Raw genomic sequence first — 24,740 nt, forward strand, 5'->3', positions numbered from 1 at the left:
TGACAAGTGAGGGGGTGGTGAACTTTGGTAGATCAAACCAGGGCTGGACTTACACAGTAAATGGTAGAGCCTGAAGAGTGTTGTAGAACAGACAGATGTGGAAATGCAGGGGCATGGTTCGCTGAGAGTGGCGAGTTAGGTGGACAGGGAGCTGGGGTGGCTTTTGGCAGACTGCCTTCAATGGGAAGGGTACTGAGTATAAAAGTTGGGACATGATGATGCAGCTGTATAAGTCATTGGTGAGACCACGCTTGGAGTAAGTACTGTGTGTAGTTCTGGTCACCCAGCTACAGGATGTCATTATATTGGAAAGGACTTGGAAAAGATTCACCAAGATATTGTCTGGACATGTGAGGTTCTGTTTTAGGGAGAGGGAGGATAAGGTGTTTTTTTCCCCTTTGGAGCAAAGGACACTGGGCAGCAACCTTATTGAGGTGAACAAGATCATGAGGGGCATGGATAAGGTGCACGCTCACAGGCTTTTTCCCAGGATAGAGGTTTCTAAAACAAGAGGGCACAGGCGTAAGGTGAGTGGGGAGAGATTTAAAAGGGGACTTCAGGGGCATTTTTATTCACATTGGGTAGGCAGTATCTGGGATGAGTTGCCAGAGGAAACTATAAAAGCAGATAGAATTACGATTATCAAACAAATCCGGTATATGGATGAGAAGGATATGTGGCCAATGGGACGAGCCCAGAAAGCCAGCTTGGTCGGCATGCACAAGATGGACTGAAGGCAGATGATGGCGAGACTCAGGGAAAGAACAGCCTGTGGGGCAGTTCAACGTGGTGGGAAATGTACTGTTGCTGGGTAGATTCTAACTGGAGAAACCCGCCTGTCTCCAGGAAATCCGTGCAATTGTTCCAAATATCTCACCGAGTTCAGGTCAATTACAGAATTGGCAAAGACCATACATTAATAAAACACAACTGGGTAAAATGGAATTGAGGAATTAGTCTTACCTGAAGTCACTGTCAGCGAGGTTCCTGCACCCCAGTAGTCAAGATAGTCACACTGCTCCATCTTCCCACTCAGTCAGTACAATAACTCCACTCGCCCTCCACATCCAATAATCTCAGCAAAGTGTCAACGTGAAATCTGCCCGGACCAGGAGCAGCCGCTTCCTGCATTTCCATCCCAATCTCCGTCCTTGTTCAACCTCTGGTGTGAATAAAAGAGGCATTTTTGCCGTTTGCTGCCACCGGCTCTGGCCGTCCCTCACAAACACAATCGCCTCCTTTCGGGCTTTTATCCGGCCAGAAATGGACATTTCTTCCCTGCAGTGCGAGCCAGGCTTCAGGGATTTGACTCTGGCAAGCAGCAATGCTCAATGGGTGGAGATAGACTGCGCTGCGGACGCTCATTTGTCGGGGGCAGTTTTTGTTCAGCTCTCCACCGCCGTGGGCCAGTATACACGGTGATTCACCGCCGCTCACAAACTGCGCTATCACATCCAGCCCGAAATCCAACGCTGGCCAGAGTGGACAGCGGCTTAATTAAAGCCCCATCCATGGGTGTCCATGTGTCCCACACAGCAGTGTCCAGTCTCGGCCATTGCAGCCCTGGAGTGGACAGGAGATAACCCACCGCGACTGTCACCGTGCCTCGACCCACAGCGACTCCTCGCTGCTTGTGTTCCCACATCTCCAGTGGAACTTGTTCCCTGTGCCAGATGATGCACTCGGGATCTGGTTTATATCCACGGGTCCCGAGGAAAGGCGGCGGCGGCAGCGCCCAGAGACGTGATTTAAAGCGTTTGGTTGCGGCAGGTTTTTGTATGGAGGAAGTCCCATCTCTCACACTGTGCCACCCATATAGTCACAGTGATTCACCGCCGTACAATAACCCCCATCCTCTCTCACTGTCTCCGAGCCCAGTCACTCCGCACGTCCGACTGTCAACTTGGAGCCCAAGATCTCTCTCTGTTCATCGATGTTCCTTCTCGCCCAACCATTGACCGTGTCTCAGAGACGGACACCGGGTCTGATCGACCCGTGACTCCAGATCCACCCACGGCGCTTGGCTCCGAGCTGAGGGCAGGTTCTCTCTCCCCTGGGTTGTTGTATCGGCCCGGCCCCGCTTCCTCTCACTGTGTCTCTCGCACAGTAATAGATGGCCATGTCGGCCAGACTCAGGCTGGTCATTTGGAGATAGACGTTGCTGCTGTCCCTGGAAACCTTGAATCGGCAGCTGAAGGCAGGCGCGTAATATTCATCATCATCATCATCTATCGCTCCCACCCACTCCAGCCCTTTCCCGGGGACCTGTTTCACCCAGTCCACGGCGTAGCTGCTGAGGCTGAACCCGCTGGTTGCACAGGTCAGTTTGAGGGACTCTCCGGACTTCGCCACCGCGGTCGGGGTCTGATTCAGCACGATCGCGGATCGAACGCCTGCCAATAAAAGAGAAATAAAGTTGAATAAACAGTTGAAGAGGCAGAGGGTCAAAGAGTGTCCGAGAAGCAGCCCGGCCCCGAGTGGGGGTGACGCCCGCCCGCCCGCCGCGGGGGGACACCCACCTGGCAGACAGGACAGAAGGAGACAGAGATAAGCAGCGACCCCCATCACTCTGAGCACTGACACACACTTGGACACTCCAGGAATGGGCGGCTTCAGCTCAAAGCCGGCTTTGTCGGGAGCAGCAGTCAGCGCTGTTTAAATAGGAAAGTGAGCTGTGAGTGAGAGACAGAGAGAGAGGCAGCCGCGGGTTCCCCACCCACTGAAACCAGAGGCGCGGCTTCCTGTCCCTGCCCCCTGCACGCAGTTCAATTCCCCAAAATATGTTTGTCTCCACAACAGGTGGAGGGGCAATGATGAGATCCGGATTAAAGATTGATCCCACTCTGCTCCATCCACTCATTACAATGATGAACACTTTGTGGAGCAAGAGGTCACTCAGATCCCCAGTGAGGGGCTGAGTTAAAAGTCGGTGTACAGATATCCCCCTGTGAGAGAGGGACATCTGTCAATGTAGATATCCCCTGCCTTGGGAGAGAGGGGCTAAGGTTGACCGGTCAGTGTACAGATATCCCCCTGAGCGAGTGGGACTGAGAGACCGGTCAGTGTACAGATATCGTGGTGAGAGAGAGGGACTGAGAGACGGTCAGTGTACAGATATCCCCCTGAGAGAGAGAGGGGAAGAGAGACACAAGTTAGTGCAGATATCCACATCAATGAGAGGACTGAGAGACACCGGTCAGTTTGAGTTGAGGTTGAGTTGAGTTTATTGTCACATGTACTGAGGTACAGTGAAAAGCTTTAGTTGCATGTTAACCAGACAACAGACGGACGATACATGATTACAATCAAGCACAGTGAGCAGAAATACGATGAAGGGAATAACATGAATAAAGTTCAGTGCAAGATAAAACCAGTAAATTCCGATCAAAGATAATCCAAGGATCTCCAATGAGGTAGATAGACCACAGAAGTCAAGCTACAACAGCAAGTCGTGATGCTATGAATTAAGTCCATCTACGCCTATATCGGCGACAATCTACGACAATGTATGACCATACCGGCGACATGCTACGACCATACTGGCGACATGCGACGACAGCTGGCGACCATCGGCAACAGTTGACGTGACTAGCTACACCAGGCTACAACAGTGACTCCTCCATGAGTCTCCTTTTTCTCCAGGAGAGGGCCCACCCAGTGTCTTCGGCTCCTGAAACAGCTCAGGGGGGAGCCTGGTGAAGTTTCTGAAGGCAGCCTCATCTTCTTGCTGGAGCTCAGTCATCAGGTTGTCATACTGGCCCAACCTGGGTCTCTACAGGGACAAGGGCTTCAACCACACACATCTCTTCTTTGGCTTCCTCTTCCCCATTCTTCTTGTCCTTCTGTCTTGCTGATCTTTAAGCATGAGGGCTGCTGCAAGCAGCAGGGCTTCTTCTTGTGAGAGCAATGTCCTCAGATGTTGGAAACAATACATCCCCTTTTATAACTGGGTGATTCCATTGTTTTGGAGGCCAAAATGACATGAATTGTCTTCAGTTGTCTCCGACAGTCGTAACTTGTCGTAACTTGTCGTGGACGTAGGTTGACTTCGGTTGTCGCCTGTGTGGTCGTAGATTGTCGTAGGTGTCGTCGTAGGTTGTCGTAGGTGGACGTCCCAAGTTGCGACGATTGGATCGCCGGTTGTCGGTAGCTTGTGTTAGCTTGATGTCGACTAGGTTGTTGTAGCTTGTCGTAGACATTGTTGTAGGGGGGTCCAGTCGCTGGTTTTTCGGAGACATGCTATGACTATGACAGTCGCAGTCAGTCGCCTAAGTGGGACAAGCCCTTAAATGGCTTGATTGTAATCATGCATTGTCCTTCTACTGACAGATTAACACACAACAAAAGCTTTTCACAATGCCTCTGTGCACATGAGACTAAACTAAACTGAAGTCAATGATGCAGTTGCAGAGGTGAGTACTGACTCCAAGTCCCTCGAGTTTGGTGATGAGCGTGGCTGGTATAATGGTCTTAAATGAGCTTGGCTGGTATAATGGTATCAGACTGTAGATATCCCATGAATGAGTGTACAGATATACCCCTGACAGTGGGACATTGGTCAGTGTAGATGTCCCAAGAGAGAGGTAATGAGGGAGACCGATCCGTTTACAGAAGGGAGAGGGAGCGAGGGAGAGGGGGGACAGGGCGAGAGAGCGAGAGAGCGAGAGAGAGAGAGACGAAGGGGGAGAGGGAGAGGGAGAGAGAGCGCTAGCTGTCAGTGTACAAACATGCCAAGAGAGAGGCATTGAGAGACACTGGTCAGTGTACAAATATCCCCGTGAGAGAGAGGGATTGGGAGACACCAGTCAGTGTAGAACAGAAACATAGATGAATAGGTGCAGGAGTAGGCCATTTGGCCCTTCTGATCATGGCTGATCATCTAAAATCAGTACCACGTTCCTGCTTTTTCCCCATATTCCTTGATTCATTTTGCACTAAGAGCTCAATATAACTCTCTCATGAAAACATCCAGTGAATTGGCCTCCACTGCTGTCTGTGGCAGAGAATTCCACAGATTCACAACTCAGTGTACAGATATCAAGCTGAGAGAGAAGGGAGTAAGGTTCACCGGTCAGTTTACAGATAACCCTCTGAGAGAGAGAGAGATAGAAAGAGAGAGAGACAGAAAGCTGCAGAGAAACTGTGAGCAGTGTAAAGTTAGCCCCCTGAGAGAGATTGACAGGGAGAACCCATGCAGTGAGAGAAAGGGACTGAATTGATAAAACTTATTTGCAGAAACTTCTGCCTCCACTAACCTTGGAAGAATCAATGTGAACCAGAATATCTTGGGTGGAAGGAGGATTATATATGGGTGAGGAATTTTCTCTCCCAGAAATTAAAACTGAGTTTCACTCCTGGACGGATGTCCCCTCACTACTGTTAGAAACCCCTTTGATCTGTGTCAGCTATGGGTCTTTTGATCCATGTTTTCAAGAACAGGAAGTGCAACACTAAGAGAAGCAGTCGTACTGAGAAACAGGAGGCTGCCCAGTCAAGGGGGCAGCCAAATGCTGCTGGACGGGTCAATGGCAGGAAATCCCAGGGAGAGACGTTCTGTGGAGCATCTGTTCCTACTTCAGAATGGTCTCACAACAGTTCTAAATCATGCACCTCCAACAGACATAGAGCAACAAACACAGCTCAATCCAACTCCCATGGCAGCTAAACAGATGTCCTGTTACCCTTTCAACCTCACTTTTACCATTGCCATTTGTCCTTTTACAGGAACTTGGGACAGTTAATGGAGATGTCTTGAGGACAGTGCGTATTATGGACATGGAGGTGCTCGATGTCCTCAGGCGTATGACAGTAGATATGAAGATTGTACAAAACATTGATGTTTGTAATGCATCACCAGGGTACGTTGTGGAAGCAGATACGACAGCAATGATTAAAAAACATTTAGAGACAGGTTAGACATTCAGTATTTTCTTTCTCCCGGGGTATGAATGTTTTGGTTCCACTTGTATTCCAAAGTCTGCTTTGCCGTTGAGCCTCACATCAGTGGTAGGGAAGCAATTGGAGAGGATTCTTTGGGATAGGATTTACTACCATTTGGAAGACAATGGGCTAGTTAGGGACCATCAGCATGGCTTTGTACGCCACAGATCATGTCTTACTAACTTGAATGATTTTTTTGAGGAGGTGACAAAGGTGATCGATGAAGGTAGGGCAGTGGATGTTGTCTATATGGACCGTAGTAAGGCATTTGAGAAAGTTCTCCATGGTTGGTTGTCCAAGAAGGTCAAAATGCACGGCATCCATAGTGATTTTGTCGTCTGGGTCAATACAGGTTTACTGATAGAAGTCAGAGGGTTGTGGTGAAGGGCATTATTCAGACTGGAAGTCTGTGACCAGCTGAGTTCTGCAGGGATCTGCAGACAGTGAACAAGGATGTTAAAGTATAGATCTGCGAGGAGGATGCTATGAGGCTGCAGGGTGACTTGGATTGGTTGGGTGAGTGGGCAGATGCACTTTAAGGTATAGGTATAGATCAGCTCAGAAATGGGCAAATAAATGGAAAATTAGGTTTAATCCGACCAAATGCTGAGTTGTTTTTCTAAAAATGACCGATATTCTCCTTGCTTGCATGAAGCACATCTCTTCATAGTCCTCTGTCTTCAGACTCAGTCCTATTGGTCAGTTATCTTTTCAGTGACTGACCATTTTCAGTAAGAATTGTTTATAGGTGTTGGTCCTTAAGTCAGGGACATATTTCCATATGTCAAGCAGCCTGCTTGTTCTTTTTAGCAAGTCTGTTCCCTGTGGGAGTCCCCCCTGTTCAGATTAAGACAAGCTGCCATCTCCAACAGGAAATCTGAGGTGAAGGAAATAGTGCCCACATCACTGTCCAGTTTCACACACCCGTCAACAGTCAAAATATGAAACGTGTTTCTGGTAAATCAACAGCTGCATGCAGAGATTGTGTTCAAATTTGTCCCATGCATAGAGGATCAGTAAAAAGGTTATTCAGCCCTCCAGCCCATCCCCACTCTCTGCTGATCTGTGTTTGAACTCCATTTATCCACCTTGGATAAATGGCGTCCTTTAATCACCAAAGAAGGTGGCTCAACTGTGGCTAACAAGGAAAATGAGGGATAGTGTTAAATCCAAGGAAAAGGCGTATAAATTGGCTGGAAGCAGCACACCACAGGATTGGGGGAAATTTAGAATTCAGCAGAGGAGGACAAAAGGGTTTAATTAAGAGGGGAAAAATAGTATGAAAGAAAGCTTGCGGGGAATATAAAAACTGGCCATTAAAACATTTTTTGATACTGTACTGTATGTGAAGAGGAAAAGATTATTGAAGACAAATGTAGGTACCTCACAGTCAGAAACAGATTAATTTATAATGGGGAAACAGGGAAATGGTAGACCAGTTAAACAAGTACTTTGGTTCTGTCTTCACTAAGGAAGACACAAACAATATCCCAGAAATACTAGGGGACTGAGGATCTGGCGTGATGGAGGAACTGAAGGAAATTGACATTAGTCATGAAATGGTGTTGAGTAAACTGTTGGGACTGAAGGCCGATAAATCCACAGGGCCTGATGGTCTGCATCCCAGAGTACTCAAGGAGGTGGCCATAGAAATCGTGAATGCATTCGTGATCATTTTCCAATGTTCTATAGGCTCTGGATCAGTTCCTGAGGACTGGAGGGTAGCTAATGTAACCCCACTTTTTAAGAAAGGAGGGAGAGTGAAAACAGGGAATTATAAACCAGTTAGCCTCCATTGATAGTGGGGAAGATGCTTGAGTCGATTATTAAATATGTAATAGCAGCGCATTTGGAAAGCAGTGACAGGATCGGTCAGTCAGCATGGATTTATGAAGGGGAAATCATGCTTGACTAATCTTCTGGAAATTTTTGAGGATGTAACAAGTAGAATGGATAAGGAAGAGCCAATGGATGTTGTGTATCTGGACATTCAAAAAGCCTTTGACAAGGTCCCACACAAGAGATTTGTGTGCAAAATGAGAGCACACAGTATTGGGGGTAGGGTACTGACATGGATAGAAAACTGGTTGGCAGACAGGAAGCAAAGAGTAGGAATTAACATGTCCTTTTCAGAATGGCAGGCAATGACAAGTGGGGTGTCGCAAGGCTTGGTGCTGGGACCCCAATTATTTAGAATATAGATTAACAATTTAGACAAGGGAATCAAATGTAACATCTCCACGTTTGCAGATGATACAAAGCTGGGTAGCAGTGTGAGCTGCGAGGAGGATGCTATGAGGCTGCAGAATGACTTGGATAGGTTGGGTCAGTGGGCAGTTACATTGCAGATGCAGTATAATGTGGATACATGTGAGGTTATCTACCTTGGTGGTAAGAACAGGAAGGCGGATTATTATCTGAATGGTGTCAGATGAGGAAAAGAGGAAGTGCAGCGAGACCTGGGTTTCCCTGTACATCAATCACTGACAGTAAGCATGCAGGAACAGCAGGCAGTGAAGAAAAATAATGGCATTTAAGCCTTCATACCGAGATGATTTGAGAAAATGAGCAAGGAGGTCCTACTGCAGTTGTGCAGGGCCCTGGTGAGACCGCACCTGGAGTATTATTGTGTGCAGTTTTGATCTTCTAATTTGTGGAAGGACATTCTTGCTATTGAGGGAGTGCAGAGTAGGTTCACCAGGTTAATTCCCAGGATAGCGCGACTGACATATGATGATAGAATGTGCCGACTGGGCTTGTATTCACTGGAATTTAGAAAGATGAGAGGGGATCTTATAGAAACATATAAAATTCTTCAGGGATTGGACAGGCTAGATGCAGGAAAAATGTTCCCGATGTTGGGGGAGTCCAGAACCAGAGTTTCAGAAAAAGGGGTAGGCCATTTAGGACTGAGATGAGGAAAAACTTTTTCACCCATCAAGTTGTGAATCTGTGGAATTCTCTGCCACAGAAGGCAATGGAGCCCAAATCGCTAGATGTTTTCAAGAGAGTTAGATATAGCTCTTTGGGCTAACGGAATCAAGGACTATGGGGAAAAACAGGAACAGGTTACTGATTTTGGATGATCAGCCATGATCATATTGAATGGCAGTGCTGGCACAAAGGGCTGAATGGCCTACTCCTGCACCTATTTTCTATGTTTCTATGTTTCTAACATTCTGTCCATGTGGAAACTTTCAACTGAACCCCAGTCTTGATAGCTTCCAGGGGCAGTTCTGGGTTTCCAGTGCCCTCAATATCCTGGATGCCATGTTTATGTTTTAGTCCTTGTTTGGATCCACGGCAGAGGAAGCAGATTCTTCGTCTGCTCCGGTGCATCCAGTGATTATTTTAATCTCCCCTATTACGCCTTCAATTCTCCTCACCTCAGGGAGCATAGAACCAGACCTGATATTCCAACCACTTCTCTCCCACTGCCACTGTCCCTGGAGGGGATGCACCCGCTGCACCACCTCCAAGGACACACATCCGTCTTCACTAAGGAGGACACAAACAATCTACCTGATGTACTAGTGGCCAGAGGATCTGTGGTGACGGAGGAACGGAAGGAAATCCACATTAGGCTGTAAATGGTGTTGGGTAGACTGCTAGGACTGAAGGTTGATAAATCCCCAGGGCCTGATGGTCTGCATCCCAGGGCACTTAAGGACGTGGCTCTAGAAATCATGGACGCATTGGTGTTCATTTTCCAATGTTCTATAGATTCAGGATCAGTTCCTGTGGATTGGAGGGTAGCTAATGTTATTCCACTTTTTAAGAAAGGCGGGAGAGAAAATAGTTTCTCCCGTGCAGATGAAGTGAGACACGGCGGTGGTCCCAGCACCAACCCCGCCCCCCCCTCTTCCCCCCCCAAGGCACGGCACACACCTCCCACCCTCACCACCGGTGGCTCTATGTCTGTCGGCCGCTCTGTACACATCCCATGGAGTTTTAACCCCGGCCCGTAGCCAGGAACGGACCGGGTGAGTGGGGGCATCGGTGCCTCACCCGGAGCCGCGGGGATGAATCTCGGGCTAAGGCTCCGCTTTGATGCCCGACACCCGGGTCACTGACCCTCACCTCCCCCGGACCCCCGGGTCACCGACTCTCAGCTCCCCTGGACCCCAGCTGGACAAGGAGCACCTGGGACAGCCCGCATTCCCGGGAGGGAAATGCTCCCCGGGCATCGCCAAGTCTCCGCTCACTCCGGATGTTTTCGCCGCTTCACTGACACACACTCTCACACACACACACTGGCACACAAGGTTTAAAGGGATGTAGGCCAAATGCGGATAAATGGGACTAGTTTAGTATCTTGATCTGCATGCACAGGTTGGGATGAAGGGCCTGTTTCCATGCTGTAAGACTATGACACATTGTAGAAAGGGTGCAATTGCTCTGGAGAGTATCCAGGGGCGATTTATGAAGATGTTGGCATTTTTTTTTCATTTTGAAGAAGGATTTGATAACTGGGATTGTATTCTCTGCAGCAACGGGGATGAAGGAAAAACTTAGTTGAGGTGAAAAATATTATGAGAATCGGACCTATTTTGCTTAACCAACAGTGTAGGAAGGAACTGCAGATGCTGGTTTAAACTGAAGATAGACACTAAAAACTAGTAAAACTCAGCAGGACAGGCAGCATCTCTGGAGCGAAAGATTGGGTGATGTTTCGGGTCGAGACCTTCAGACTGAAGAGGTTGAAACGCAATGATTTGAGATGTGTGTTATCCAGCTAAGGGCAGAAATCAGAATCACATGTTCATCTTTATTGACGTGACACCATAATAAATATATTACAGAAAAAATAATTTAATGGTGTGGCACGGTGGCGCAGCAGTAGAGTTGCTGCCTTACTACCACATGGGTTTTCTCTGGATATGCCGGTTTCTCCCATATCCAAAAGAAGTGCTGGTTTGTAGGTTAATTGGCTTCTGTAAATTGTCCCTGGCGTGATGGACATAACTGGTATATGATAGATTGCTGGTCAGTGTGGCCTTGGTGGGTTGAAGTGCCTGTTTCCATTTATATTTTTTACATATATATCTTAATTTCATTGAACCATATATGATTGAATATGTGGCATTATTTTCGTCTTGTTTCTAAATTCAAAAGGTAAGGTTGATTGATTTATTTGTACAGACAGTGGTGGAAGTCCGACTCTTGCCTTATTTCTCTGTGTTTTTCTCTATATATTTATATATGCATAACAGCATGAATATAATCTGATTTCCATACATGAATATAATCATTCATGTGCTGCACCATGTGCTGTTGATCTGAGCCTGGCTCTATTGTGGAATGTAATCAGGAATGCAATTTAGCCTAACCTTATTCATACCTAATCCAATTTAAAGCATAAATGTTGCATTCAAGTGTGAATTAAAAGACTCACACAGTATGCACCAGATTGCACAATTTAAAGCTGAAAAATGCGAAAGCTCCCTACCGTGGGATGAGGAACAATTTCTCACTCTCAACTCTCACCCAATGTTGGCAGCCCTATTAAATGTGAGGTTATCCACCTTGATGGCACAACCAGGAAGGCAGAGTATTATTTGAATGGTGTCAAGTTGCGAAAAGGGAAAGTACAATCTGATCTGGGGGTCCTTGTACATCAGTCAATGAAAGTAAGCATTCAGGTACAGCAGGCAGTGAAGAAAGCGAATGGCATGTTGGCCTTCATAACAAGAGGAGTTGAGTATTGGAGCAAAGAGGTCCTTCTACAGTTGTACAGGGCCCGAGTGAGACCACACCTGGGGTATTTTGTGCAGTTTTGGTCCCCTAAATTGAGGAAGGACATTCTTGCTATTAAGCGAGTGCAGCACAGGTTCACAAGGTTAATTCCCAGGATGTTGGGACTGTCATATGCTGAAAGAATGGAGCGGCTTGGCTTGTATAATCTGGAATTTAGAAGGATGAGAAAGGATCTTATTGAAACATACAAGATTATTAAGGGTTTGGACACGCTAGAGGCAGGATATATGTACCTGATGTTGGAGGCTTTTTCCATTTGAGGCAGCTGGCCAAAATAAAGCCAATTCTGTCAAGGCAGCACTTTGAGACGGTAATCCACGCCTTTGTTACCACTCGGCTGGATTACTGCAATGCACTGTATGTGGGGGTTAGTGGGTCCTCCATCGCCCGTCTCCAGATGGTACAGAATGCAGCTGTACGTCTTTTAACTGGCACACGTAAACATGAGCACATTTCGCACATTTTAGCCTCACTCCACTGGTTGCCTATTCAGTTTAGGATCCATTTTAAAATTCTTTTATTTGCTTTTAAATCCCTAAATGGTCTTGCCCGCCCTACCTATCTGAGCTTCTACACCTTTATACACCCGCCCGCTCTCTCAGGTCAGATAATCAGCTGCTCCTGAGTGGGCCTAAAACTAAGCGGAAGCTCAGAGGGGACCGTGCCTTTGCTGTGTCGGCACCCAAATTATGGAACGATCTGCCTCACCACATTAAACAGGCCTCTTCTCTGTCTGTTTTTAAATCACTTCTTAAAACCCATCTCTTCTCCGTGGCCTTTGATACCCAGTAAGATGTCGACTTTATTTACTTGATTTAATTTCTTATTTTGATAGCTTTATTGCATGGCTATTATTTTTACTCATGTTTTATGTCTTTTAATTTATTGTTGTATTTCATATGTAATTTATGCGCCTTATGTGAGCTGTTATGTTATGTTCTGTTATGTTGTCTGTTTATGATGTCTTGTTTATTCTTCTGTACAGCACTTTGGTCAACATTGGTTGTCTTAAAGTGCTTAACAAATAAAGTTGGATTGGATTGGATTGGAGGAGTTCAGAACCAGGGGCCACAGTTTAAGAATAAGGGGTAAGGGATTTAGAATGGGATGAGGGAACACTTTTTAACCTAGAGAGTTGTGAGTCTGTGGAATTCTCTGCCTCAGAGGGCGATGGAGGCCGGTTCTCTGGATACTTTCAAGAGAGAGCTAGATAGGGCTCTTAAAGATAATGGAGTCAGGGAATATGGGGAGAAGGCAGGAACGGGGTACTGATTGTGGATGATCAGCCATGATCACAGCGAATGGCGGTGCTTGCTCAAAGGGCCGAATGGCCTACTCCTGCACCTATTATCTATTCTTCCTGAATCACACCCAGAGCTCCAGATGTGGTCTAATTCAATTAAACAGCTGCATAAAGCCCACACCCTTTGTATCCAAGCGTTTCCCATCAACTGAGGCACGTTAAGAGCATTGGTTCAAATTCAAGCTCAGGATTAAACCAAACCTACCAGTGGTCTCTCAACACAAAGCAAACCTTCCTGCTTTGCTCTTGTGCCCAATGCAATTGGTCATTTTGTTATGGAATCAGTCAGCTGGCGTGCATATTTCCGAAGATCTTTCCTGGTCCCAGCACACTGATGCAATCATAAAGAAGGCACATCAGCTGAGAAGATTACGGAGAGTCGGTTTGTCAAGGACTCTCTCAAACTTCTACAGGTGCACAGTAGAGAGCATATTGACTGGTTGCATCGTGGCTTGGTTCGTTAACTTGAACGACCAGTAGCGGAAACGAATGCAGAAAGTTGTAACCACTGCCTAGTCCATCATCAGCTCTGACCTCCCCACCATCGAAAGGATCTATCGCAGTCGCTGCCACAAAAAGGCTGCCAACATCATCAAAGACAAATCCTGGCCACACACTCATCTCATACAGCATTTTAATGTCTGTGTTTGCATGCTCCTTTATAACATTTTACATGACATTTTACAGTACAACTTGATTATTAAAACAACGACAGCTTCAATTCTTGATTAAACAAAATGTATGCACCAATGACCCCAATCATCCCATTCCAACCATTCATTACTCTTGACTCAACCAAAATTGTTTCTGAAATATTGCTCATAAATTTGGTGCAAAAATTCTCCAAAATAAGGCTCAGAATGCACCAGAGAGCATCTAAAACCCCAGAGCTTCCAGGACCCCAGCCGCAAGGGTCTTTGAGCTTCGCGCTTGTGATATGCGCTGTGTGCACTTATTACACATAAGATTTTGTAATCCTGCCATGCAACCCCCCTCCTCTTGAAAAGCTTCATACAGGCCTGGTGTATAATATTTTTGACACTGTCATAGGCCTAACTTACATATGTTGTCACAATGCACTGTAGTCTTTAAACAACACTTCAGTAATTTTCCTTGCCCTCCACTTCAGAATAATAGTGTTTTAAGCCGATAACTCGACACTAGCACTGGCAATAAATAAAAAGCGCAGCTTTCCAGCCCTTATCTCATTGGCCACGCTCGGCTGCACATCGGAGCCAATCTGGTGGACTCTTCCATCTTCCACTCGTCGTGGGGGTAGGGGATTGGGAGGAGCCTCACAAGTGGAATTGCCTTGGGCCTTTCTTCATCAAAATCCGGCCCTGGTTTTCTCTGGATATTCCAGTTTCTCCCATATCCGAAAGTGCAGGTTTGTTGTAAATTGTCCCTGGCGTGATAGACGGAACTGGTATATGATAGATTGCTGGTCAGTGTGGACTTGGTGGGCTAAAGGGCCTGTTTCCATTTATATTTTTTACAGATATATCTTAATTTCATTGAACCATATATGATTGAATATGTGGCATTATTTTCGTCTTGTTTTTATATTCAAAAGGTAAGGTTGATTTATTTGTGCAGATCAGTGATGGAAGTCCGACTCTTGCCTTATTTCTCTGTGTTTTTCTCTGTATATATATATATATAGGAAATGAGATTATATTCATGCATATATATATATGCATAACAGCATGAATATAATCTGATTTCCATACATGAATATAGTCATTCATGTGCTGCACCATGTGCTGTTGATCAGAGCCTGGCTCTATTGTGGAATGTAATTAGGAATGTAATTTGGCCTCACCTTATTCATACCTAATCCCATTTAAAGCATAAATGTTGCATTCAAGTGTAACATAAAAGACTCGCTACAGTATGCACCAGATTGCACAATTTAAAGCTGAAAAATGCGAAAGTTCCCTACCGTGGGAGGGGGGGACAATTTCTCACTCTCAACTCTCACCCAATGTTGGCAGCCCTAATAAATGTGAGGTTATCCACCTTGGTGGCAAAAACAGAAATGCAGAGTATTATCTGAATGGTGTCAAGTTGGGAAAAGGGAAAGTACAATGGGATCTGGGGGGTCCTTGTACTTCAGTCAATGAAAGTAAGCATTCAGGTACAGCAGGCAGTTAAGAAAGCGAATGGGACAACCAGATAGGACAATGACATTCTTGCTTGCTGCAGCACAACAGAATATGTAAACATAGTTCAGAAAAGGAGATAAAAGTTCAGTGTGTCTATATACCATAGACCATATATATACACATAAATTAACAGATAAAGTGCAATAGGCTGTTATTGTTCAGAGTTTGTTTGATGGCGTGTTTAATAGCCTGATGGCTGTGAGGAAGAAGCTGTTCCTGAACCTGGATGTTCCAGATTTCAAGCTCCTGTACCTTCTTCCCGATGGCAACGGAGAGATGAGTGTGTGGCCAGGATGGATTGGGTCTTTGATGGCATTGGCAGCCTTTTTGAGGCAGCGACTGCGATAGATCTCTTCGATGATGGGGAAGTCAGAGCCGATGATGGACTGGGCAGTGGTCACAACTTTCTGCATTCTTTTCCGCTCCTGGACTTTCAACTTGCCGAACCAAGCCACGATGCAACCAGTCAGTATGCTCTCTACTGTGCACCTGTAGCAGTTTGAGGGAATCTTCCTTGACATAGCGACTCACCGTAATCATCTCTGGAAGTAGAGGCGTTGATGTGCCTTCTTTATAGAAACATAGAAAATAGATGCAGGAGGAGGCCATTCGGCCCTTCGAGCCAGCAACGCCATTCATTGCGATCATGGCTGATCGTCCCCAATCAATTACCCATACCTGCCTTCTCCCCATATCCCTTGATTCCACTAGCCCCTAAAGCTCTATCTAACTCTCTCTTAAATCCATTTAGTGATTTGGCCTCCATTGCCCTCTGTGGCAGGGAATTCCACAAATTCACAACTCTCTGGGTGAAAAAGTTTTTTCTCACCTCAGTCTTAAATGGCCTCCCCTTTATTCTAAGACTGTGGCCCCTGGTTCTGGACTCGCCCAACATTGGGAATATTTTTCCTGCATATAGCTTGTCCAGTCCTTATATAATTTTATATGTTTCTATAAGATCCCACCTCATCCTTCTAAACTCCAGTGAATACAAGCCTAGTCTTTCCTCATATGACAGTCCCGCCATCCCAGGGATCAATCTCGTGAACCTACGCTGCACTGCCTCAATCACAAGGATGCCCTTCCACAAATTAGGAGACCAAAACTGTAAGCAATACTCCAGATGTTGTCTTAACAGAGCCCTATACAACTGCAGAATAACCTCTCTACTCCTATACTGAAATCCTCTTGTTATGAAGGCCAACATTCCATTAACTTTCTTCACTGCCTGCTGTACTTGCACGCCAACCTTCAGTGACCGGTGTACAAGGACACCCAGGTCTCGTTGCACCTCCCCCTTACCTAACCTAACCCCATTGAGGTAATAATCTGCCCCCTTGTTTTTGCCACCAAAGTGGATAACCTCACATTTATCTGCCACGCATCTGCCCACTCACTCAACCTGTCCAGGTCACCCTGCAACCTCCCAGCATCCTCTTCACAATTCACACTGCCACCCAGCTTTGTGTCATCCGCAAACTTGCCAGTGTTGCTCCTAATTCCCTCTTCCAAATCATTAATATATGTGGTAAACAGTTGCGGCCCCAACACCGAGCCTTGCGGCACTCCACTCGCCACTGCCTGCCATTCTGAAAAGGACCTATAATTGCATCAGTGTGCTGGGACCAGGAAAGATCTTGTTATAATATGGCAGAAACTCTCCTCTGCACTGATCTGTGCTGCATCTGCTATGGAGTGCTGATGGGAAAGTGTTCAGATCCCTTTACAAATAATCGGCTCCAATGTGATAATCGTGTTCTGAAGAAGCTTCATGTTGTACAAAATCACTTTGTAAAGACAATGATACCAATGAGGGAAAGGAGGCTTCGGGGCTAAAGTGTTTCAGATTCGCAATAAGAAAGTTACTTTTCCGACAGGATTTAAAAAATAAAGGTATTTTCAATACCAATAACTTTTCTTTTGTTACTTCAAACTAAAAATACTAAAGGCTGCGCTACAAAATAAAGTGCTGGAGTAACAATGGGTCAGGCAGCATCTCTGGAAAACACGGTCGTGATGTTTCAGGTTAGGATTCTTCTTCATTGATTGTGGTGGTGGTGGGGGGAGGGGGGGGAGGAGAAAACCTGGCAAGTGATAGGTGGATAGAAACATAGAAAATAGGGGCAGGAGTAGGCCATTCGGCCCTTCGAGCCTGCGCCGCCATTCAATATGATCATATCTGATCATCCAACTCAGTATCCTGTACCTGCCTTCTCTCCATACCCCCTGATCCCTTTAGCCACAAGGGCCACATCTAACTCCCTCTTAAATATAGCCAATGAACTGGCCTCAACTACCTTCTGCAGCAGAGAATTCCAGAAATTCACCACTCTCTGTGTGAAAAAGGTTTTCCTCCTCTCGGTCCTAAAAGATTTCCCCCTTATCCTTAAACTGTGACCCCTTGTTCTGGACTTCCCCAACATCGGGAACAATCTTCCTGTATCTAGCCTGTCCAACCCCTTAAGAATTTTGTAAGTTTCTATAAGATCCCCCCTCAATCTTCTAAATTCTAGCGAGTACAAACCGAGTCTATCCAGTCTTTCTTCATATGAAAGTCCTGACATCCCAGGAATCAGTCTGGTGAACGTTCTCTGTACTCCCTCTATGGCAAGAATGTCTTTCCTCAGATTAGGAGACCAAAACTGTACGCAATACTCCAGGTGTGGTCTCACCAAGACCCTGTACAACTGCACTTGAACTTGAACTTGAAATTGAACTTGAACCTCCCTGCTCCTATACTCAAATCCTTTTGCTATGAATGCTAACATACCATTCGCCTTCTACACTGCCTGCTGCACCTGCATGCCTACTTTTAATGACTGGTGTACCATGACACCCAGGTCTCGTTGCATCTCCCCCTTTCCTAATCGGCCACCATTCAGATAATAATCTACGTTCCTGTTTTTGCCACCAAGTGGATAACCTCACATTTATCCACATTATACTGCATCTGCCATGCATTTGCCCACTCACCCAGCCTATCAAAGCCACCTTGCAGCCTCCTAGCATCCTCCTCACAGCTAACACTGCCCCCCAGCTTCGTGTCATCCGCAAACTTGGAGATGTTGCATTCAATTCCCTCGTCCAAATCATTAATATATATCGTAAATAGCTGGGGTCCCAGAACTGAGCCTTGCGGTACCCCACTAGTCACTGCCTGCCATTGTGAAAAAGACCCGTTTACTCCTACTCTTTGCTTCCTGTCTGCCAACCAGTTCTCTATCCACATCAATACTGAACCCCCAATACCGTGTGCTTTAAGTTTGTAGAGGTGAGGGAGAGTATTGATAGGAATTGCAGATGCTAGTTTACACCGAAATAGGCACAAAATGCTGGAGTAACTGCTGGAGTAACTGCTGGATAGCATCTCCGGAGAAAAGAAATAGATGACATTTCGGGTCAAGACCCTGCTTCAGACTGAGTCAGGGGAAAGGGAAACTAGAGGTATGAAAAGGTACAGAACAAATGAGAGCCATCATCGATGACTCAGGAAAGGTAGAGCCCACAATGGTCAATTGTTGGCTGTGGATGAAGTGATAATGAAGGGATACGAACCATGAAACTAGCAAGTTGGCTTGGGTGGTGGAGGGAGTGATAGGGATTGCCAGGGATCCCGACAGTCCTCTTAGGTGAGGCAGAGGTTCACGCACCTCCTCCAACCTCCAATGTATCGGCGAGACTAAGCACAGACTGGGCGATCATTTTGCTAGGCTCAGTCTGCCTTGGCCTACGAGACCTACCAGTTGCCAAAGATGTTAACTCCTCTTCCCATTCCCACACTGACCTTTACGTCCTGTGCCTCCTCCACTGTCAGACTGAGGTCACATGCAAATTGAAGAACTAGCACCGGCATCATGGAGCTGCGGTTTGCGGAGCTCCCAACGCGGGCGGCACTGATCAACAACGCGGGGTCCTGCGACACCGCCCGGCTCGGCCTGCGGACTCGGGAGCTGCGGACTCCGGCTGCGGGAGGCGGCTGATCTGGAGGTCCGGGCCGCTGAGGAGGAGGATGTTCACTGTCGGGGTTCGGCGTCGGCGTTCCACCAGCCCGGCGTGAGGGCCTGAACATCGGGCCACCCAGTGCGGCGACTGCGGGTGCTCGGAAGGCCCAGACCACGGGTGAAAATCTGGGAAGATCGGAGAGGAGGCTGGCTGGACTATGGTGCCTTCCTCACCTTGGTACCACTGTGTTATGTTGTGTCGTGGACTTTCTGTGTTTGTGCTTTTCTTTTTTTAAATTCAATTTTATTTTTAATGTGTTTTATTATTTATTATTTATTTATTTTTATGATACTGCCTGTAAGGAAAATTCATTTTGTTGTCTCTAATTGAGACAATGACAATAAATTTGAATACAATACAATATTATGCTTGGGCAGCTTACAACCCAGCGGTATGAATATTGATTTCTCCAACTTCAAGTAACCCTTGCAATCCCTCTCTTGCCTCTCTCCTCAGACTGAAGAAGGGTCCCAAGCTGACACTTCCCCTACTCATTTTCTCCAGAGATGCTGCCTGACCTGTTGAGCTACTCCAGCATTTTTGTGTCGATCTTTGGTACAAACCAGCATCTGCAGATCATTTTTATTATATTCTATAATACAATATCATGACTGCTAATGGCAGACAAATTTAACCCGCAGAAATTAAATAAACACATTGAACAAATCAACACCTCACAATACCACCCATGGGCCACAGACTGCCACATGTTTCTCTGGGCTTTAAGAGGAGGGAGATCCACTTCATTACATTAACTTGCATTAAATTTCATTACATTAACATTTGCATTAACGTGGATGAAAACTTCATGAGGTATCAAAGACAGCCATTGATTTACTTGAATCGCAGCAACCATTTGTTATTAATAACTGCCAGATGTCTGAAACTCTGATTACATTTTGACCCAGTCCTTCTCCTTACACTTCCTCATAGGTTGCACAGGCAGGTTTAATTTGAGCAGGGGGCCCTCCCAGCAGAGCTGTTACTACAAAGAATACGCACACTGCTTTACATATGAAAAAAATAATTCTGATGCTGTGTTTTGCACCAACAGGTTCATGTTTGCCCCACGAAATGGGGCTGAAAGAATCAAAACCAATGGGCAATGTAGACCCTCTCCGCATTTCAGTAAATTTGCCACGTTTAGAAATGGGCTCAAAGTGCTGGTGATTTTCATTGATCATGATTACACTGATTAATGGGAACGAGCTGTCCAGATGTACGTACACCTGCATTTTAGGTTCTGATTGGAGCTGAGAGACTCCCACCAGCAACTTATTCTGTGTTTACTCGAGCTGATCATAGAGATCCACCCTGATGACTGTAGTTAAAGTGATCGGGTAGATGGGAATTGTCAGCATCAAAGCAATAAACTAAGGACAAACTAAAAAGTTGTGACAAGCTGCCTTTACAGCATTACAAAATGCCGTGGGCAGAATCCCTGCAGAATGTGTTTGAGCTGATGTTTGCTGATGAGAACCAAGGCTGCTCAGTGAATCAGGTTTAAGACTGAAGCAGCAGCCAGGGCCACAATCAATAGACAATAGATATTAGACAATAGACAATAGGTGCAGGAGTAGGCTATTCGGCCCTTCGAGTCAGCACCACCATTCAATGTGATCATGGCTGATCATCCCAAATCAGTACCCCATTACTGCCTTCTCCCCATATCCCCTGACTCCACTATCTTTAAGAGCCCTATCTTGCTCTCTCTTGAAAGTATACAGAGAACCGGCCTCCACCGCCCACCGGCAGAGAATTCCACAGACTCACAACTCTCTGTGTGATAAAGTGTTTCATCATCTCCGTTCTAAATATCTTACCCCTTATTCTTAAACTGTTGCCCCTAGTTCTGGCCCCAACATTGGGAACATGTTTCCTGCCTCTATCGTGTCCAAACCCTTAATAATCTTACATGTTTCAATAAGACACCCTCTCATCCTTCTGAACTCCAGAGTATACAAGCCCAGCCTCTCCATTCTCTCAGCGGAGGTGCTGGGGGAGAACATGAAGCAGTGAGTGGCGGCGGGAGAGGGAGAGGGGGAGGGTTGGAGCCACGTCTGGGTTGTCAATGTGATCGGGACAGAATGGTCAGTGTGGGAATGGGAGGGGTAGTTAAAGCGTTTCGCAACCAGGAGGGTCTGATACAGTGCTGCATCTATAAACTAAACTAAAAAAGGTTTTGACTGTCTGGTTTAGAGATGAGCCCATGGGCTCACTGGTCTGAGGGCTATAGAAAGAATCTTGCACTTTGCTGACTTTGACAAGCAATGTTAAACTGAGACCAACGAGGTAACGGCAATAGTTTGTTTTAGAGAGATGGCATGAAAACAGGCCCTTCCGCCCACCGAGTCCACACCAACCAACGATCACCCGTACACTAGTCCTATATCCTTATAGGGCAGTGGAGGCCAAATTACTGGATGTATTTAAGACAGAGTTAGATAGAGCTCTAGGGACTAGTGGAATCAAGGGTTATGGGGAGAAGGCAGGCACAGATATTTGGCTTAAAACCAGAGATGGGATGAAGCTGGAAATGTTCCAGTGAGCAGGTGGGGCAATTTACGGCAAAAATCTTTCCTGATACCTGATGTTGCTCAATGTACTGCGGGTTTCTTATTTTAGTTCCTGATCTAACGAGGAGCAATAAAGTGCACTCTGGTCCTAGTCTCTTCCACTAGTGGAAACATCCTCTCCACATCCACTCTACCCAGGCCTTTCAATATTCGGTAAGTTTCTATGAGGAGCTCCCCTCATTCCTCGAGGCAAGCAAGGTCCTTTACGGTTTGTAGAAAGGGAACATAAGTCCTATTTTCCCATATAGTGTCTTAAACTGATCATTGTCTGCTGTCTCTGCAAATGGTATGTGCTTATTAGTATCATGAGGGAATGTGGTTCACATACATTGACAGTTGTGCAGGAAGGAACTGCAGATGCTGGTTTACACCGAAGCTAGACACAAAATGCTAGAGTAAATCCGCGGGTCAGGCAGCAACTCTCGAGAGAAGGAATGGGTGATGTTTTGGGTTGAGACCTTTCTTCAGACTGGGAGGGGGTGTAGAGATATGGAGGGGAAAGGTGTGAAAAAGATAGATCAAAGCAGATCATGATAAGGAAATGTAGAAAGGTTCATTGTTAGCTATGGGGAAAGTGACAACGAGGCATACAATCAGTAATATTTAATCAGGAGGACAGTGAAACTGGTCAGAGAACTAGGGTGGGGGAGGGACGGAGAGAGAGGGAAAGTAAGGGTTACTTGAAGTTAGAGAAGTCAATAGTGATACCGCTGGGGTGTAAGCTGCCCAAGCAACATATGAGATGCTGTTCCTCCAATTTGCGCTGGGCCTCACTCTGACAGTGGAGGAGGCCCAAGACAGAAAGGTCAGTGTGGGAATGGGAGGGGTAGTTAAAGCGTTTAGCAACCAGGAGATCGTGTAGGCTTTGGCGGACTGAGCGGTGGTGTTCAGCGAAACGATCGTCAAGCCTGTGCTTGGTCTCGCTGATATAAAGGAGTTCAAACCTGGAACAGCGGATACAGTAGATGAGGTTGGAGAAGGTGCAAGTGAACCTCTGCCTCACCTGAAAGGACTGTCCTGGTCCTTGGACGGAGTCGAGGGAGGAGGTGTAGGGACAGGTGTTGCATCTCCCGTGGTTTCAGGGGAAATTGTGTGATGTGCTTGCTTAGATCCAAGAGTTATGCTCAAGACAAGGGTCTTGTGCTGTGAGCCAAGGTTCAGTGAAAATCCCCAAGTAGTTACACTCAAAGTTTCTGTGTAAATAACAGATGTTTTTAAGACGACAATACTCCCAAGTGTAGCATGCAGCAATTAGTGAATAATACAGGATTAATCCTAGTTCAGAATTATAGTTTTCCACTTAAACCACCCATGTTGAAGAATGCAGCCTTATTTTTAAATCTAGCTGGGTGAGACATTTAGACAAGTAAAATACCTTCTGGTTTTTGCTTTGTAGGTTAATTGGCTTGGTATAAATGTAAATTGTCTCTAGTGTGTGCAGGGTAGTTAATGTGTGGGGATCGCTGGTTGACATGGACTCAGTGGGCTGAAGGGCCTGATACAGTGCTGCATCTATAAACTAAACTAAAAAAGGTTTTGACTGTCTGGTTAAGATATGAGCCCATGGGCTCACTGGTCTGAGGGCTATAGAAAGAATCTTGCACTTTGCTGACTTTCACAAGCAATGTTAAACTGAGACCAACGAGGTGAAGGCAATAGTTTGTTTTAGAGAGATGGCATGAAAACCGGCCCTTCCACCCACCGAGTCCATGCCAACCAACGATCACCCGTACACTAGTCCTATATCCTTCACAAGAGGGGCAATTTACAGAAGTCAATTTACCTACAAACCGGCACTTCTCTGGAATGTGGGCGGAAACCAGAGCGCCCTATGGAAACCCATGTGGGACACAGGGAGAACGTACAGGGAGAACTCTACTGCTGCGCCACCATGCTGATCAATTCACTTGATGCTAAGGGAGTTGTATGTTAGCCTTCTGCAAACTTTAAAACCCAATGAGTTGTTCCTCCTCCTTTTGGCACATCAAGTCCTCTCCGTCATTCAATCATATCTGGATTGGCATGGCTTTGGACATCAGAACAACTATCTGCCACTGCCACTGATTTCTCAGGGACTACAAAGGGAAAATGTACTCCAGTAATCCCTCTGTGTGCTTTATATCTGTCTGTTACCGTGTTCAGATTTGTCAAATATTGAATTGCATTTCAACAGTGGAGTCTTTAGGTTTAAAGAGTTAAGTGTGAAACTGTTAAAGCAGAAGTATTTTCGTGCCAGGACCAAACTACACATGCTTTGACTGTAGACAACTCTCATTTGGTAAATGTCAAAAATATTCTGCTGCTTTTTAAGTATTTTTCCCCAACAAGGTAGGGTGGTGCAGCAGTAGAGTTGCTGCCTCACATGTCAGAGACCCGGGTTCAATCCTGACTACGGGTGCTGTCTGTACAGAGTTTGTACGTTCTCCCCGTAACCCGCGTGGGTTTTCTCCAGGTGCTCTGGTTTCCTCCTACACTCCAAAGACGTACAGGATTTTAGGTTAATTGGCTTTGGTAAAAAGTCCCCAGTGTATAGGATAATGCAGGCATACAAGTGAATGCTGGTCGGCATGGACACGGTGGGCCAAAGGGCCCGTTGCCACACTGTATGTCAAAATGAAAATACTTGAGATTGAATAGTGTTTCACGTTTATTCCTTGACAGATCAAAGTATGATTAAGACAACCCCTTATCCCTTGTGTTGATCAAATGAAGGGGTGTAATTGCCTAAGACCCTCCCCCACCTGCCCTTCACTTCTGGAGTAATAGAATCAAACTCATAACTTTTGGAAACATCTTCCTTTAATTTAGTTTCTACGTGGGGTTTAATTCAATGCAGATTTAACTTTCTCCTGTGAAGCATTAGCTTGTCCATCACTCGGGTTTCATCAACGTATTTCATTTATTGAACTGTCGACAGTTTCATGTTGACAGCAAAGTTGGAGCTTGTGTGCGTTGGCAATGTAGCTCTTTCATATAAACAAGACACCAGCCAGACCA

At 46.0% G+C, this 24,740-nt stretch overlaps 1 pseudogene and 1 gene segment (V, D, J or C); both read right to left on the reverse strand.

Moving 5' to 3' along the window:
* LOC116977456 overlaps window positions 1-2,651 on the reverse strand; it is a 444,478-nt pseudogene extending 441,827 nt beyond the window's left edge.
* The window catches only part of LOC116977457, a 402,483-nt gene that overhangs the window by 171,976 nt on the left and 205,767 nt on the right, over window positions 1-24,740 (reverse strand).

The sequence above is a fragment of the Amblyraja radiata genome, chromosome 10, assembly GCF_010909765.2.
Source record: "Amblyraja radiata isolate CabotCenter1 chromosome 10, sAmbRad1.1.pri, whole genome shotgun sequence".
Classification (NCBI taxonomy): domain Eukaryota; kingdom Metazoa; phylum Chordata; class Chondrichthyes; order Rajiformes; family Rajidae; genus Amblyraja; species Amblyraja radiata.